General features: G+C 40.7%; 1 protein-coding gene and 1 long non-coding RNA gene across 3 annotated transcripts in view; one reads left to right on the top strand and one right to left on the bottom strand.

The window, feature by feature from the left end:
* Positions 1–15,568, bottom strand: part of si:ch211-266g18.10 (trichohyalin) — a 139,789-nt gene that overhangs the window by 84,924 nt on the left and 39,297 nt on the right. The gene's annotated exons all lie outside the window — the stretch shown is intronic.
* LOC109615376 lies at positions 6,590–10,509 on the top strand. Of its 2 annotated transcripts, XR_004576863.1 has the most exons (4): positions 6,590–6,747; positions 6,841–6,912; positions 8,655–8,773; positions 9,090–10,509. It is a non-coding gene; the product is annotated as an uncharacterized LOC109615376 (long non-coding RNA). The 2 variants fall into 2 exon arrangements; XR_002196375.2 differs by having other exon boundaries at positions 8,655–10,509.

The raw sequence follows: 15,568 nt of genomic DNA on the forward strand, positions 1-15,568 counted from the left end.
ATCCAGATTGGAAGAAGGGTTTAGGAGCGTTTACAGATCTTTAATATGTAGGCCCCTTTTTGTCAAGAGACAAAAAGTAATTGGACAACTGACTCAAAAGTGGTTTCATGGACAGGTGTGGGCAATTCCTTCGTTATTTCCATGTGTGGCATTCACATTTGGAAGCTGTTACTGAGAACCCACAACAATGCAAGCTCTCAATGCAAGTGAAACAGGCCATCTTTAGGCAGCAAATAAATCCATAGGAGTGGCCAAATCAACAGTGTGGCACATTCGTAGAAAAAAAAGAACACACTGGTGAGCTCTGCAACACAGAAATGCCTGGACATCCTTTCTGTGGTAAAGGATCCTTTCCATCGTAAAGAAAAACCCCTTCACAACATCCAGCCAAGTGAAGGACACTCTCCAGGAGGTAGGCATATCAGTATCCTATCATAAAGAGAAGACTTTGCGAGAGCAAATACAGAGGGTTCACCACATGGTGCAAACCATTCATAAGCCTCATGAATATTAAGGCCAAAAAAACATTAAAAAAAGCCAGCCCAGTTCTGGAACAGCATTCCTTGGACAGATGAAACTAAGATCAAACTGTTCCAGAATGTTGGGAAGAAAAAAGTATGGAGCTCATGATCAGAAGCACACCACATCATCTGTAAAACAAGGTGGAGGCAGTGCGATGGCATGGGCATGTATGGCTTCTAATGGCATTGGGTCACAAGGGTATCTTTGATGTGAAAGAAGACCGAAGCAGCAGGATGAATTCTGAAGTATATAGAGATACCGTGGGGAGAACAAGTATTTGATACACTGCCGATTTTGCAGGTTTTCCTACTTACATAGCATGTAGAGGTCTATCATTATTATCATAGGTACACTTCAGCTGTGAGAGATGGAATCTAAAACAAAAATCCAGAAAAACACATTGTATGATTTTTGTATAATTAATTTGCATTTTATTGCATGACATAAGTATTTGATCATCTACCAACCCGTAAGAATTCCGGCTCTCACAGACCACTTCGTTTTTCATTAAGAAGCCCTCCTGTTCTCCAATCATTACCTGTATTAACTGCACCTGTTTGAACTCTTTACCTGTATAAAAGACACCTCAATCAAACAGACTCCAACCTCTCCACAAAGACCAGAGAGCTGTGTAAGGATATCAGGGATAAAATTGTCAACCTGCACCATGCAAGATATCACCTCGTGGGGCATCAATGATCATGAGAAAGGTGAGGTATCAGCCCAGAACTACACGGCAGGAACTGGTCAATGGCCTGAAGAGAGAGTGGACCACAGTCTCAAAGAAAACCATTAGTAACACACTACACCCTCATGGATTAAAATCCTGCAGTGCATGCAAGGTCCACCTGCTCAAGCCAGCGCATGTCCATGAGACAAAAATTGAGCTTTTTGGTCTAAACTCCACTCGCCGTGTTTGGAGGAAGAAGAAGGATGAGTGCAACCCCAAGAACACCATTCCAACCGTGAAGCATGGAGGTGGAAACATCATTCTTTGGGGATGCTTTTCTGCAAAGGGGACAGGATGACTGCACCTTATTGAGGGGAGGATGGATGAGACCATGTATCACGAGATCTTGGCCAACAACCTCCTTCCCTCAGAAAGAGCATTGAATATGGGTCGTGGCTGGGTCTTCCAGCATGACAACGACCCAAAACACACAGCCAGGGCAACTAAGGAGTGGCTCCATAAGAATCATACAATGTGATTTTCTGGATTTTTGTTTTAGATTCCACCACTCACAGTTGAAGAGTACCTATCATAAACATTACAGACTTCTACATGCTTTGTAAGTGGGAAAACCTGCAAAATCGGCGGTGTATCAAATACTTGTTCTTCCCACTTTATATTGTCTGCCCAGATTCAGCTAAATTCAGCAAATTTAATTGGACGGCGCTTCACTTTACAGATAGATAATGACCCAAAGCATACTGTGAAAGCAACCCAGGAGTTTTTTAGCAAGCAAGCAAGTTTATTTATATAGCACAATTCATACATAGAAGCAATTAAATGTGCTTTATAAAGAAAAATAAAAAATATAAAAACACAATAGCATAAAAACAAATACTCAAATGAAAACATCAAAACAACGTTATCATAAAACAGAATAATAAAATAGAAATAGAATAAAAACAGGATAAAAACATAGGAAGCTATAACAGTGCGGTTAAGTTGAAGCACCCAGTCATAGACACGTAAAAAGAGAAAACCTGGACTTAAAATGTATACGTTTGGGATACGTCTGGTAGTTTATTCCAGTTGTGTGCAGCATAAATGCTAAACGCAGGTTGACCATATTTAGTTTGCACTCTGGGCTCTATTAGCTGACCTCTGTTCATGGATCTAAGAGCCCTGCTCAGTTAATATTCTTCAAACATGGCAGAAATGTATTTGCACCCTAAACCATTTAGAAACTAAAAGCACTACCTGAACATCTATTTTGTAACTGACTGGAAGCCAGTGCAAAGATTTAAAAACCTGAGTGATGTGCTCTGTTCTTTTGTTTCGGGTTAACATCCTTGCAGCAGCATTCTGAATGAGCTGCAGCTGTTTTACAGTATTTTTGGGGAGTCCAGTTAAGAGGCCATTACAGTAGTCAACCCTACTAGAGATAAAAGAATGGATGAGCTTCTCTTGGTCTATTTAGAACACCAAACCCTTGATACTGGCTATATTTTTAAGATGATTGAATGCTGTTTTGGTGACCGCTCTGATATGACTGATAAATGTGAGGTCTATCAGAACTCCAAGATTACGCACTTGTTTTTTAGGGCCCAGAATCCAACAGTTATTTTATCGGAATTAGTTTTCAGCTTTATATCATTTAAAACTTTTATCAGGGCTGTTTCAGTACTGTGGTGAAGCCTGACTGAAATTTGTCTAAGAGACTGCTTGAGTTCACAAAATTGCTGAGTTCATTGAAGACAACCTTCTCAATGAACTGGGCTCTAAAAGGTAGATTTGATACAGGTCTAAACAGTTGTTCTCATAAGTTTGCAAACCCTGGCTGAAATTGTGAAATTTTGACATTGATTTTGAAAGTATGACTGATATGCAAAAAAACTTTTATTTAAGGATAGTGATCATATGAAGCCATTTATTATCACAGAGTTGTTTGGCTGCTTTTTAAATCATAATGATAACAGAAATCAACCAAATGGCCCTGATCAAAAGTTTACATACCCTTGAATGTTTGGCCTTGTTACAGACACACAAGGTGACACACACAAGGTGAAAATTACAATTAAAGGTGAATTTCCCACACCTGTGGCTTTTTAAATTGCAATTAGTGTGTGTGTATAAATAATCAGTGAGTTTGTTAGCTCTCACGTGGATGCACTGAGCAGGCTAGATACTAGCACTGTATCTGCTTCTGGATCCTACCTCTGTCCTGAGTCCCGGGAATCGTGACAGAAAGGAAGTATGAGGTGTTGAGGTAAACATGAAGCTCCAGCAGGATGGGGGTTGATGCAGATCAATGGGTTTTAGGACAGGATAGGAGAAGATACACAACAGGGGGCAGGAAGGATAGGGTGGGGGGAGAGCCCACCCTTTGGGTAAAACCTATGTGACACAGGACAGATGGCAGCATCTTACCACACCCCTTTTTCTATGTAATAAATACGGATTGTGCATGTTTTGAGTCAGAGACTCCTCAGACGATTATGTGTGTGTAAGCGGTTGACGCGTCTCTCTCATTTGCAAATGATTTAATAAATGAACTGTTAATTTGTGCCAAGAGTATTTCGTCTCTGTACTTCCTTCTAAAAGAGTTCTGATCGATAAAATTACCGGCGCAAAACACCTACAGAGTGTCGGTATAGCCTCTTGACATTATATCATTCTGTCACGCATTAACATCACGTCAAGTTTGAATATTTCTTTAGACACCATTAACCATTGTGTTAAAGTAACATTTCCTGTTAAGTTTCACCTATAGACGTGCTGAAATTTGTTGGTTAAGCTCATTGAAATAATGCTTCATTCCTCCTGAAAAGTGATGAAATTGAAAGCTATTTTATCATGTATACTTGCATGCCTTTGGTACGTCATAGAATAATGCAAAGAAGCTGTGAAAAGAGATGAATTATTTCTTATTCTACAAAGATATTCTAAAATGGCCTGGACACATTTGTTGGTACCCCTTAGAAAACACAATAAATAACTGGATCATAGTGATATTTCAAACTAATTAGTTTCTTTAATTAGTATCACACATACTCCAATCTTGTAATCAGTCATTCTGTCTATTTAAATGGAGAAAAGTAGTCACTGTGCTGTTTGGTATCATTGTGTGCACCACACTGAACATGGACCAGAGAAAGTAAAGGAGAGAGTTGTCTGAGGAGATCAGAAAGAAAATAATAGACAAGCATGGTAAAGGTAAAGGCTACAAGACCATCTCCAAGCAGCTTGATGTCCCTATGACAACAGTTGCAAATATTATTAAGAAGTTTAAAATCCATGGAAATGTAGCCAACCTCCCTGGGCGCGGCTGCAAGAGGAAAATCGACCCCAGATTGAACAGAAGGATAGTGCAAATGGTAGAAAAAGAACCAAGGATAACTGCCAAAGTGATGCAAGCTGAACTCCAAGGTGAAGGTATGTCAGTTTCTGATCGCACCATCCGTCACTTTTTGAGTGAAAGTGGGCTCCATGGAAGAAGACCCCGGAGAACTCCACTTTTGAAAGAAAAACATAGACTGGAATTTGCTAAAATGCATAATGACAAGCCACAATCCTTCTGGGAGAATGTCCTTTGGTCAGATGAGTCAAAACTGGAGCTTTTTGGCAAGTCACATCAGCTCTATGTTCACAGAAGAAAAAATGAAGCTTTCAAAGAAAAGAACACCATACCTACAATGAAACATGGAGGAGGCTCGGTTATGATTTGGGGCTGCTTTGCTGCGTCTGGCACAGGTTGCCTTGAATCTGTGCAGGGCACAATGAAATCTCAAGACTATCAAGGCATTCTGGAGCGAAACGTACTGCCTAGTGTCAGAAAGCTCGGTCTTAGTTGCAGGTCATGGGTCCTCCAACAGGATAATGACCCAAAACACAGCTAAAAGCACCCAAGAATGGTTAAGAAAAAAACATTGGACTATTCTGAAGTGGCCTTCTATGAGTCCTGATCTGAATCCTATCGAACATCTATGGAAAGAGCTGAAACTTGCAGTCTGGAGAAGGCACCCATCAAACCTGAGACAGCTGGAGCAGTTTGCTCAGGAAGAGTGTGCCAAACTACCTGTTAACAGGTGCAGAAGTCTCATTGAGAGCTACAGACATTTTTTGATTGCATTGATTGCCTCTAAAGGTTGTGCAACGGAATATTAGGTTAGTGGTCCCATCATTTTGGTCCATGCCGTTTTCATTTGTTTTCTTATTTACAATATTATGTTGAATAAAAAAAATTAAAAAAAAGCAAAGTCTGATTTCTATTAAATATGTAATAAACAATGGTGGATGCCAATTACTTTTATCAGTTTCAAGTTATTTCAGGGAAAATTGTGCATTTTTTGTGGAGGGGTACCAACAAATTTGATGGCAATCGATGGCGGCCCTGCCGGCGTTTTGCTGCTGGCGGGCCGCAGGAGGCTATAATGTTGTACAGCCAGTGGGCCACCAGCTTTTGTCGCTTTTCTCCTGATTTAAATTTGCATGCTAATTTTGCATCTCAGGGGGCTTTCTACCTGTGGCCTGACTGCGATACGCTGGGGGCTAGCCGCCGAAGAGAGGGCGTGCGCTGTGATCTGCTGTATCTGCTTGTGTTGCCATTTTCTTCCAGCAGAGATGTACCCCTTTTATTCTTGTACTGATTATTTGATTTATTTTAATATTTTTAAATCTTAGTGTACAGAATTTTGGTCAACATTGGTAGTTTATAAATAAAATAGACTTTGACTATTGAACTATTGCTTGTGTAAAGGACCTTTGTGTAGACGTACAGTGAACACATAGAAACAGCCGTCTCTCGCCATTGCTTACCATAATATTTTCCCGAATTAATGGCCATTTTCCACTGCATGGTACCGGCTCAACTACTCACCTATAGCCTCGACTTTAATGCTTCATGGGGTACAGTTCTTTACTCTGTTTAAACACCGCCATGTCTGTAGATGGCACTATAGTGAATTTGAATTGCACATGTGTGAGGCAAGACAATCGCCATTTGGAATCCCACGCTGTAGTACCATGAAAATTTGTGGGATCATTCATTTTAGTGACTTGGTTCTTTCGTCACCTCTTGTTCAAAGTGTGTTAGGTATAAGCTGATACGTAACGTTAGCTAAATTGTCTAAACATTGCTTTCATGTGATGAGGTTTTCTGTAGTTTTGTTCCCAGGAGGTGGATGACTGTGTGGCAGTAGTTCCACACCTGTGGCTCAAAGGAGAAGTTTGCTACTGGCTACCACACAGCATCACCAGCAGGACGTCCTTCAGCCATGACAAGTTTGCCAGAACCTGTTCACCACCTGAAGACACCTAGGAGGCTGTCCTTTATAAGCTCATCAAGCAAGCAGATGAATTTGAAAACATAATAATAATTTGAAACTTGGAATGAAAATATGTTTTGCAGGGTAAATGCTTACAAAACCTTAAGTTTTCTTAGACAGGTGAGAGACCGGACGTGTGCCATAGGAGCAAAAAATTGTTCCAGCGTGGGCCCCTACCACCCCAAGGACGCACATCTACACGACAACACCCTGTGGATTGCAGCCCTGGAGGTGTGTGAATTACATGTTGATCTTGTAATTGCTGCGATGTTTACCTGGTTTCACCATATTTACCTATTCACCAACTGTTATGTTTATTTTTAGGATGGAGCAGGCACAGTATTCCAAGACACCAGAGTGGTACTCCACGCCACCATGTAGAGGATTGCTACATATGTAAGTGTGGGATCATTCACTTAACCAAGATGCTTAACTTGTTATTAAAGCATGTTGCTTCCAAATTTATTTGTCAATTTCAATTTATTTATTAAACTTCTGCTATGTACAGTGTTATACACTGCCGATTTTGCAGGTTTTCCCACTTACAAAGCATGTAGAAGTCTGTATCATAGGTAATCTGCAACAGTGAGAGACAGAATCTAAAACAAAAATCCAGAAAATCACATTGTATGATTTGTAGGTAATTAATTAGCATTTTATTGCATGACATAAGTATTTGATAAATCAGAAAAGCAGAACTTAATATTTGGTACAGAAACCTTTGTTTGCAATTACTGAGATCATACGTTTCCTGTAGTTTGCACACACTGCAGCAGGGATTTTGGCCCACTCCTCCATACAGACCTTCTCCAGATCCTTCAGGTTTCAGGGCATGTCGCTGGGCAATACGGACTTTCAGCTCCCTCCAAAGATTTTCTATTGGGTTCAGGTCTGGAGACTGGCTAGGCCACTCCAGGACCTTGAGATGTTTCTTCCCTGGCTGTGTGTTTTGGGAAGACCCAGCCACGACCCATTTTCAATGCTCTTACTGAGGGAAGGAGGTTGTTTGCCAAGATCTTGCAATATATGGCCCCATCCATCCTCCCCTCAATACGGTGCAGCTGTCCTGTCCCCTTTGCAGAAAAGCATCCACAAAGAATGATGTTTCCACCTCCATGCTTCATGGTTGGGATGGTGTTCTTGGGGTTGTACTCATCCTTCTTTTTCCTCCAAACACGAGTGGAGTATAGACCAAAAAGCTCTATTTTTGTCTCATCAGACCACATGACCTTCTCCCATTCCTCCTCTGGATCATCCAGGTGGTCATTGGCAAACTTCAGACGGGCCTGGACATGTGATTGAGCAGGGGGGACCTTGCGTGCGCTGCAGGATTTTAATCCATGACGGCGTAGTGTGTTACTAATGGTTTTCTTTGAGATTGTGGTCCCAGCTCTCTTCAGGTCATTGACCAGGTCCTGCCGTGTAGTTCTGGGCTGATCCCTCACCTTCCTCATGATCATTGATGCCCCACGAGGTGAGATCTTGCATGGAGCCCCAGACCGAGGGAGATTGACCGTCATCTTGAACTTCTTCCATTTTCTAATAATTGCGCCAACAGTTGTTGCCTTCTCACCAAGCTGGTTGCCTATTGTCCTGTAGCCCATCCCAGCCTTGTGCAGATCTACAATTTTATTCCTGATGTCCTTACACAGCTCTCTGTTCTTGGCCATTGTGGAGAGGTTGGAGTCTGTTTGATTGAGGTGTCTTTTATACAGGTAACGAGTTCAAACAGGTGCAGTTAATACCGGTAATGAGTGGAGAACAGGAGGGCTTCTTAAAGAAAAACTAACAGGTCTGTGAGAGCCGGAATTCTTATTGGTTGGTAAGTGATCAAATACTTATTTCATGCAATAAAATGCTAATTAATTATAAGGAAATCATACAATGTGATTTTCTAGATTTTTGTTTTAGATTCTGTCTCTCACATTTGAAGTGAAATGACAGACCTCTACATGCTTTGTAAGTAGGAAAACCTGCAAAATCGGCACTGTATCAAATACTTGTTCTCCCCACTGTATGTCCCAATTCTTCACCCTTTTTCCAAAACAAACTGTACTTGTACACTTTCTTGCATTCATTTTGCAATATAATAAGAAGTCCTTCCTGTCACTGCTTAAACACATATTTTTGTACATTAGGAGGATGCAGGAACACAACTTGGAGAAGAAATGGCCAAATTGGATGTGTGCTCTCTCAACCACCTCTATGTCTAACCCAGTAGTTAAAGTCAAAAGTGATATACAGTACAAGCAGCATGGTAGAGTTAATATCTATTACATTTATATTTATTCATATACTTCCCCAATGCCATACGTTTCTTTAAGGGGGTTGGTGATCTACAGTATGGACTGGAATAACTAGTGATTTTGGGAGGGGAAATTTGCTTATTTGCTCCATACCAGACATTTTGCATCTATTTGGTATTCAAACACACAGAAAACTCTCAAACGTGAGTGGGATAGCTAAATACCGGGATTGCTATGTGTAGGCAACCCCAGCAAATTCTCCATTAGATACCTTTTCCCTGCGCCTACGGGTCGGGATAGATCTCTCACTGTTGTTTGTGCCTACAGGCCGAATGACAGTGCAGAGCACCGGACCTTTTTGGAGTCTTTGGGAGGGGTGCTGGAAAGTGCTCCGACTGGGGACTCCATCGTTCTACTGGGGGACTTCAGTAGCTGCCCTTTTCCAACAGTCAGGTGAAGATGCTCTCGTATGTGAAGAAGCAAGGGCTAGTTTTGCAACAAAATGGCAAAAACAAATGTGTTGCCCTGAGCCCCCTTTTTCAAATGGTCTGTATTACTACCTTCAGAGAGGGATTGTATGAATGCATTCTTTGGTTTAGGATTATGAGTTGTGTCCTCATCGCTCTATCAAAGTGTGGACTAGTTTTGATGGACAGCAAATCTGTTCAGAGATCTGTTCCTGTGTTATGACAAGTCATTCAACTACTCAAAATGACTACTAATTGCAGCATACTGTTCATGTGAACAGAGAAAAAGTATTAGTTTTACATTGACCATTGTACCCTTTTAAAATAATTAGTGTTATTAATTGGCTTTGGCTCCATGTCTGTGGAAAAACTCAGCAGCAGAAGGAACTTTGTTTCCAATATTATTATGTATAGTATATTTCTAACTGTACTGATGAGGATGGGGTGGGTAGAATGATCTATTATCACTGAACTGTGTCGAATGGACAGTCCCTTTTGTAACAATCCCCTAGTAACAAGTTCAATTAGGTTTGCTGCAAATGTAATTACTATACTATATTTTCTGCCCTTAAGGTTCTTCCAATGTAAAGTTTTTTTTTTAAATGATGACTGCTTATATTTATTTTATGTTGTCTCTTTGTTATTCTTAACGCTTAAACTTGCTGCTGCCTATCTTGGCAAGGATGCTCCTTAAAAACTGATTTTTAATCTCAATGAGCCTTTCCTGATTAAGTAAATAAGTGTTGGAAATTATTATTGTGGAAGCCAATTTGAACACTTAATATACTTTTTCTTGAAAACAAGAACTGTGTTACCTGTAGAAAAGTCTCAATCATAGATCTCCTGGTATACTTTAGGAATAACCTTGTGAGTGTGAATGTAACAATAATGAGTTTGAGTGTAACATTTGAAGATGTTGTAATAATTAGTTGTGTAGATTGGTTGCCATGACAAATCAATCAACTAATAAAGCACTGTAATTTCAAGACTCAATATATGCCCATGTTTTGTAAGCTGTTTTACCATTTACCATTTGTCTGCTGTGCCTCTTAAAATTTTATAAATGTAATTAACGCATACTGCCCATACTGCATAGTTATGTTTACATTATGATTTTGGGTTAGTTCTGTTCCACAGCTAACTAGCTAAATTAAAACACGCTGTCATTTGTATATATCAGTTTTCCAGCCAGCTTCATCTTAGCCTGTTAGATATCTAACATAGGTGCACGAGATGATTGTTCAGTGAATACAATCGACACGTTTTATATATGGAATTTGATCAAGCAACTTCATAGTATGCATAAAGTAACAAATAAACAACAAGCAATTTGTATCAGAAAGCACGATTGGGTGTACAGTTTTTACTTGCAGGAACCCAAATTAAGTTCAATACACAATAGCATGTCTACTTATTAATGTAACAAGCCTACAGTGTAAATAAACTGGAGCTGTTGATGTTGCCCAGTCTGTTTGATCAATGGAGATGCATTTCCTCTCTTTAACCTGCCACGGTACCCATACTCCTCATGGTGGCACTATAGCACTCAGTCGAAAATGGAAAATGTGAAGCTCAGATCTCATGAACCTAATGTCGTAGAGACACGCAACCAAGATCCAGATATACCCCTTCTCATGCTGACCAAAAAAGTCTCTGTGTCTTTCAAATTCGCCCCTTGGATTTTTCTACATTTAGAATTTGGTGAAAAACTTGTTAACGACATCTCTTGGTGTGAAGGACCTTTGAACCATTATCTTTAAAAGTTATATGAGGAAATTGATATCTCAAATGGTATGGCCGAAATCAGCGAATGAAATTGAGCTGGGCAGTTCAATGACTTTAGAAGCCAAATGGAACATCAAACAGCTACCAAACAAAACATACTCATAAATGTGTTTGTCAGGAATAGGTCCCATACAGAAATACCTCTTGGGGACGCTATAAACATCACAGATTTTTCTCACGATTTTGCCGTTAAACACATTACTGGTTTTCATTGTTTTGAAGTTTTACTCATGAAAGTTAACCAGACTGATAAATCGTTTTACATAGCTACTATTTACAGGCCCCCCGGGCAATACACAATGTTCTTGTTTAACCTTGTAGTCATGGCAGATGGTATTAAAATGTTTGGCGATTTCAATATTCATATGGAAAAGTCCAATGATCCTCTTCAAAAAGCCTTTGAAGCCATAATTGACTCAATGGGTTTTATATAACATTTTTCAGATGCAAAGCACTGCCACAATCATACTTTAGATTTAGTCCTGTCACAAGAAATAGATATTGTAGATTTAATAATTTCCCCCCAAAATCCTGGAATATCAAATCACTGTCTTATTACATTTACCATTAAAACAAGAAATCCACTAGCACCACAAACAATGAGTTTCAAAAGCTGTACTATAAATTCTCAGACCACAAATATATTTCTTGATATTCTTACAAGCTCGCTCATCAACAACAGAGTAAATAAATCTGCAAACGATCTAATCGAGGATCTAAACTCAACACTGCGAAATACTTAAGATACAGTTGCACCCCTAAAAACAAAAGAAATACGCAACAAGAAACTTGCTCCCTGGTACATAGACAATACTAGAGCACTCAAGCAAGCCTCCAGAAAATTGGAGCGAAAGTGGTGCTCCGGGAAGTTTGAAGTATTCAGACTAGTCTAGATAGACAGTACACTACAATACCGAAAAGCACTCACATCTGCTTGATCAGCTTATTTCTCCAACCTGATTGAGGTGAACAAAAACAATCAAAAATGTCTCTTCGTTACAAAAAAGCAATGCTCAACAAGGGATGTGGGTTTTCACTTTAGCTGAAATGAATACATTAATTACTTTGATGAAAAGATCAGCACCATTAGGAAACAAATAACTGACTATAATCCCCAAAATCTCAGTTGTCCTGAGAATGTCCTGAACCTCCATGACCAGGTGTCAATGAGGACTCTTGAATTTTTTTATCTTGTATCACTCGACACATTCACAAAATTTGTAATAAGTTCTAAACCCACAAATTGTCAGCTAGGCCCGTTTCCTACAACATTACATAGGGAGCTATTTCCTGTGCTAGGTCAGCCAATGTTGAACATAATAAATTGCTCCCTTTCCTCCGGATGTGTTCCAAACTCACTAAAAATGTTGGATATTAAGCCTTTCCTTGAAAAATATAATCAGGATCCAGACATGTTAAACATTTATAGGCCAATATCTAACCTGTTCCTCTCAAAAATCTTAGAAAAATGTGTTTCCCAACAACTGAATGCCTTCCTGAAGACAAATAACATTTATGAAATGCTCCTGTCTGGTTTCAGACCCCATCATAGTACTGAGATTGCACTCATGAAGGTAAAAAATTACCTTCTAAAGGTTCCACATCCTTCCTGTTGCTTCTTGATCTTAGTGCTGCTTTTGACACTATTGATCACTCTCTTCTCTAACAGAGAACGGAAACCCATATCGGGCTACGTGGACATGTTCTAGCCTGGTTTAAATCTTATTTATCTTAAAGATATCAGTTAATATGTGTGGATGGCATATTCTCTGACAAATCAAAGGTATGCTTTGGTGTTCCTCAGGGCTAGGTTTTGGGCCCATTATTGTTCTCACTGTATATGCTGCCTCTGGGTGATGTAATCCAGAATCACAATGTCAACTTTCACTGTTATGTTGATGACACAGTTATATATTTCAATGAAGCATGGAGAAGCCCCAAAACTAGCTACTTTGGAAGCATGCATTTCAGATATTAGGAAGTGGATGACAGAGAACTTCTTTCTTTAAAACTGAAGAAAAACTGAAATGCTTGTTTTAGGACCCAAGAAACAAAGCTTTGTTGGCAGATCTCACTGTGAACCTCGACGGCTACATGGTCGTATCCCAAAACACTGTAAGAAACCTTGGCGTTGCCATTGACCCTGACCTCTCCTTTGATGAACATATAAAATATGTCTGAAGAGTTGCTTATTTTTCTCTTCGAAACATTGCAAAAATCTGAAACGTTCTAGAAAAAACGGATGCAGAAAAACAAATCCATGCTTTTGTTACTTCTGGATTAGATTATTGCAATGCTCTTCTTTCCGGTTACCCTGATAAATCAATAAATAAACATCAATTAGTGCTGCACACGGCTGCTAGAATCCTTTGGTTGATGCTTGATGTTTGGCAATGTGGGTGGATTGATTTCCTGTCTATTAGACCAGGGGTTCTTAACCTTTTTGATATCGGGGCCCAAATTTTAAAATACAAAGTGGCCCAGGGCCCATTCAAATATTAGCACTGTATTGGTTTATTGATCTCACCCGTGGTTTGATTTGTATTCAATACTTTAACGAAATTCACTTGCAGTTTATCAGTTCATTATTCATGTATATGTAAACCTGCACACAACAAGATGCCAAACACACAATTCATGGGACAAATCAGTCTGCATCAAGAACAATTTTATTTGAGAAAAAAATAAATATATAGAAAAAGTATATCAATAAAAATAAATAAAAACAAACAAAAATAAATAAAAACAAACAATATGTTTCTAAAATATTTTTCAAATTAAATAAATAATTTGTAAATGAGGTTTCAGGAGGAACAGTGTGGTTTTCGTCCGGGCCGTGGAACACTGGACCAGCTCTATACCCTCTACGGGGTGTTGGAGGGTTAATGGGAGTTTGCCCAACCAATCCACATGTGTTTTGTGGATTTGGAGAAGGCATTCGACTGTGTCCCTCGCGGCATCTTGTGGAGGGTGCTTGGGGAATATGGGGTCCTGGGTCCTTTGCTAAGGGCTGTCAGGTCCCTGTACAACCGAAGCAGGAGCTTGGTCCGCATTGCCGGCAGTAAGTCAGACTTGTTCCCAGTGCATGTTGGACTCCGGCAGGGCTGCCCTTTGTCACCGGTTCTGTTCATAATTTTTATGGACAGAATTTCTAGGCGCAGCCAGGGGCCGGAGGGTGTCAGGTTTGGGGACCACACAATTTCGTCTCTGCTCTTTGCAGATGATGTTGTCGTGTTGGCCCCTTCTAACCAGGGCCTTCAGCATGCGCTGGGACGGTTTGCAGCCGAGTGTGAAGCGGTGGGGATGAAAATCAGTACTTCCAAATCCGAGGCCATGGTCCTCAGTCGGAAAAGGGTGGCTTGCCCACTTCAGGTTGGTGGAGAGTGCCTGCCTCAAGTGGAGGAGTTTAAGTATCTAGGGGTCTTGTTCACGAGTGAGGGAAGGATGGAACGGGAGATTGACAGACGGATCGGTGCAGCTTCTGCAGTAATGCAGTCGATGTATCGGTCTGTCGTGGTGAAGAAAGAAGCTCTCGATTTACCAGTCAATCTACGTTCCTACTCTCACCTATGGTCATGAGCTTTGGGTCATGACCGAAAGGACAAGATCCCGGATACAGGCGGCCGAAATGAGCTTTCTCCGCAGGGTGGCCGGGCGATCCCTTAGAGATAGGGTGAGAAGCTCGGTCACCCGGGAGGAGCTCAGAGTAGAGGCGCTGCTCCTCCACATCGAGAGGGGTCAGCTGAGGTGGCTTGGGCATCTTTTTCGGATGCCTCCGGAACACCTTCCTGGGAAGGTGTTCCGGTCCCGTCCCACCGGGAGGAGACCCCGGGGAAGACCTAGGAAGACCTAAATGAACAATAACAGTCACAACAGTCCAATTTGGACAAGCTACAACTCTATTTATGTTCCCCTCTTAATGAGACACTTGGGCCTGCTTCACAGACATGATCAGGTCCAGCCTGGGTGGAATGGGGGAAAGGCTCACTCTCAGAGTAGCCTCCAGTGTTGCTTTGATTCTATTTCGGGCCTTGGTCTTAGTTGTGGCCACAATGGAGAATCCTGATTCACACAGGTATGTAGTTGTGAATGCGAGGAGTAGTTTCACAGCCCTCAGTGCTAGACAGGGGTACTCTTTTGAGACAGCAATCCAGAAGGAGCCCAGATCCAGTCTGTCCCACTGCAACTTTAAAGTACTGTCAGTGGCTACTTCCAGAAGCTGAGATTCCAGATGTGAGGGCAAAGCAACATCATTTTTAGTGGGATCCACAGAAAATGGGTCCACAATCCACATGTGTCCCTCTCTAGGATCCTCAGGAAAGTAGTCATCAAATTTCACTGCCAGTTGTGAGAGGTGCTGTGAGACTAAGTCACTAATCTTTACCTGGGGGGAGTTTTCCAAAAAGTCAGACATAAGGGGAAACATGTCCATCCTTTTTTCCTGAGCCCTCTTAATCCACAAAGCAAGTTTCCTCTTAAAAGCTTGAACCTTATCTGCAACAAAAAATATGTTGCCATTTCTCCCTTGAAGTGAGACATTCAACTGATTCAGCA

The sequence above is a fragment of the Esox lucius genome, chromosome 15, assembly GCF_011004845.1.
Source record: "Esox lucius isolate fEsoLuc1 chromosome 15, fEsoLuc1.pri, whole genome shotgun sequence".
NCBI lineage: Eukaryota > Metazoa > Chordata > Actinopteri > Esociformes > Esocidae > Esox > Esox lucius.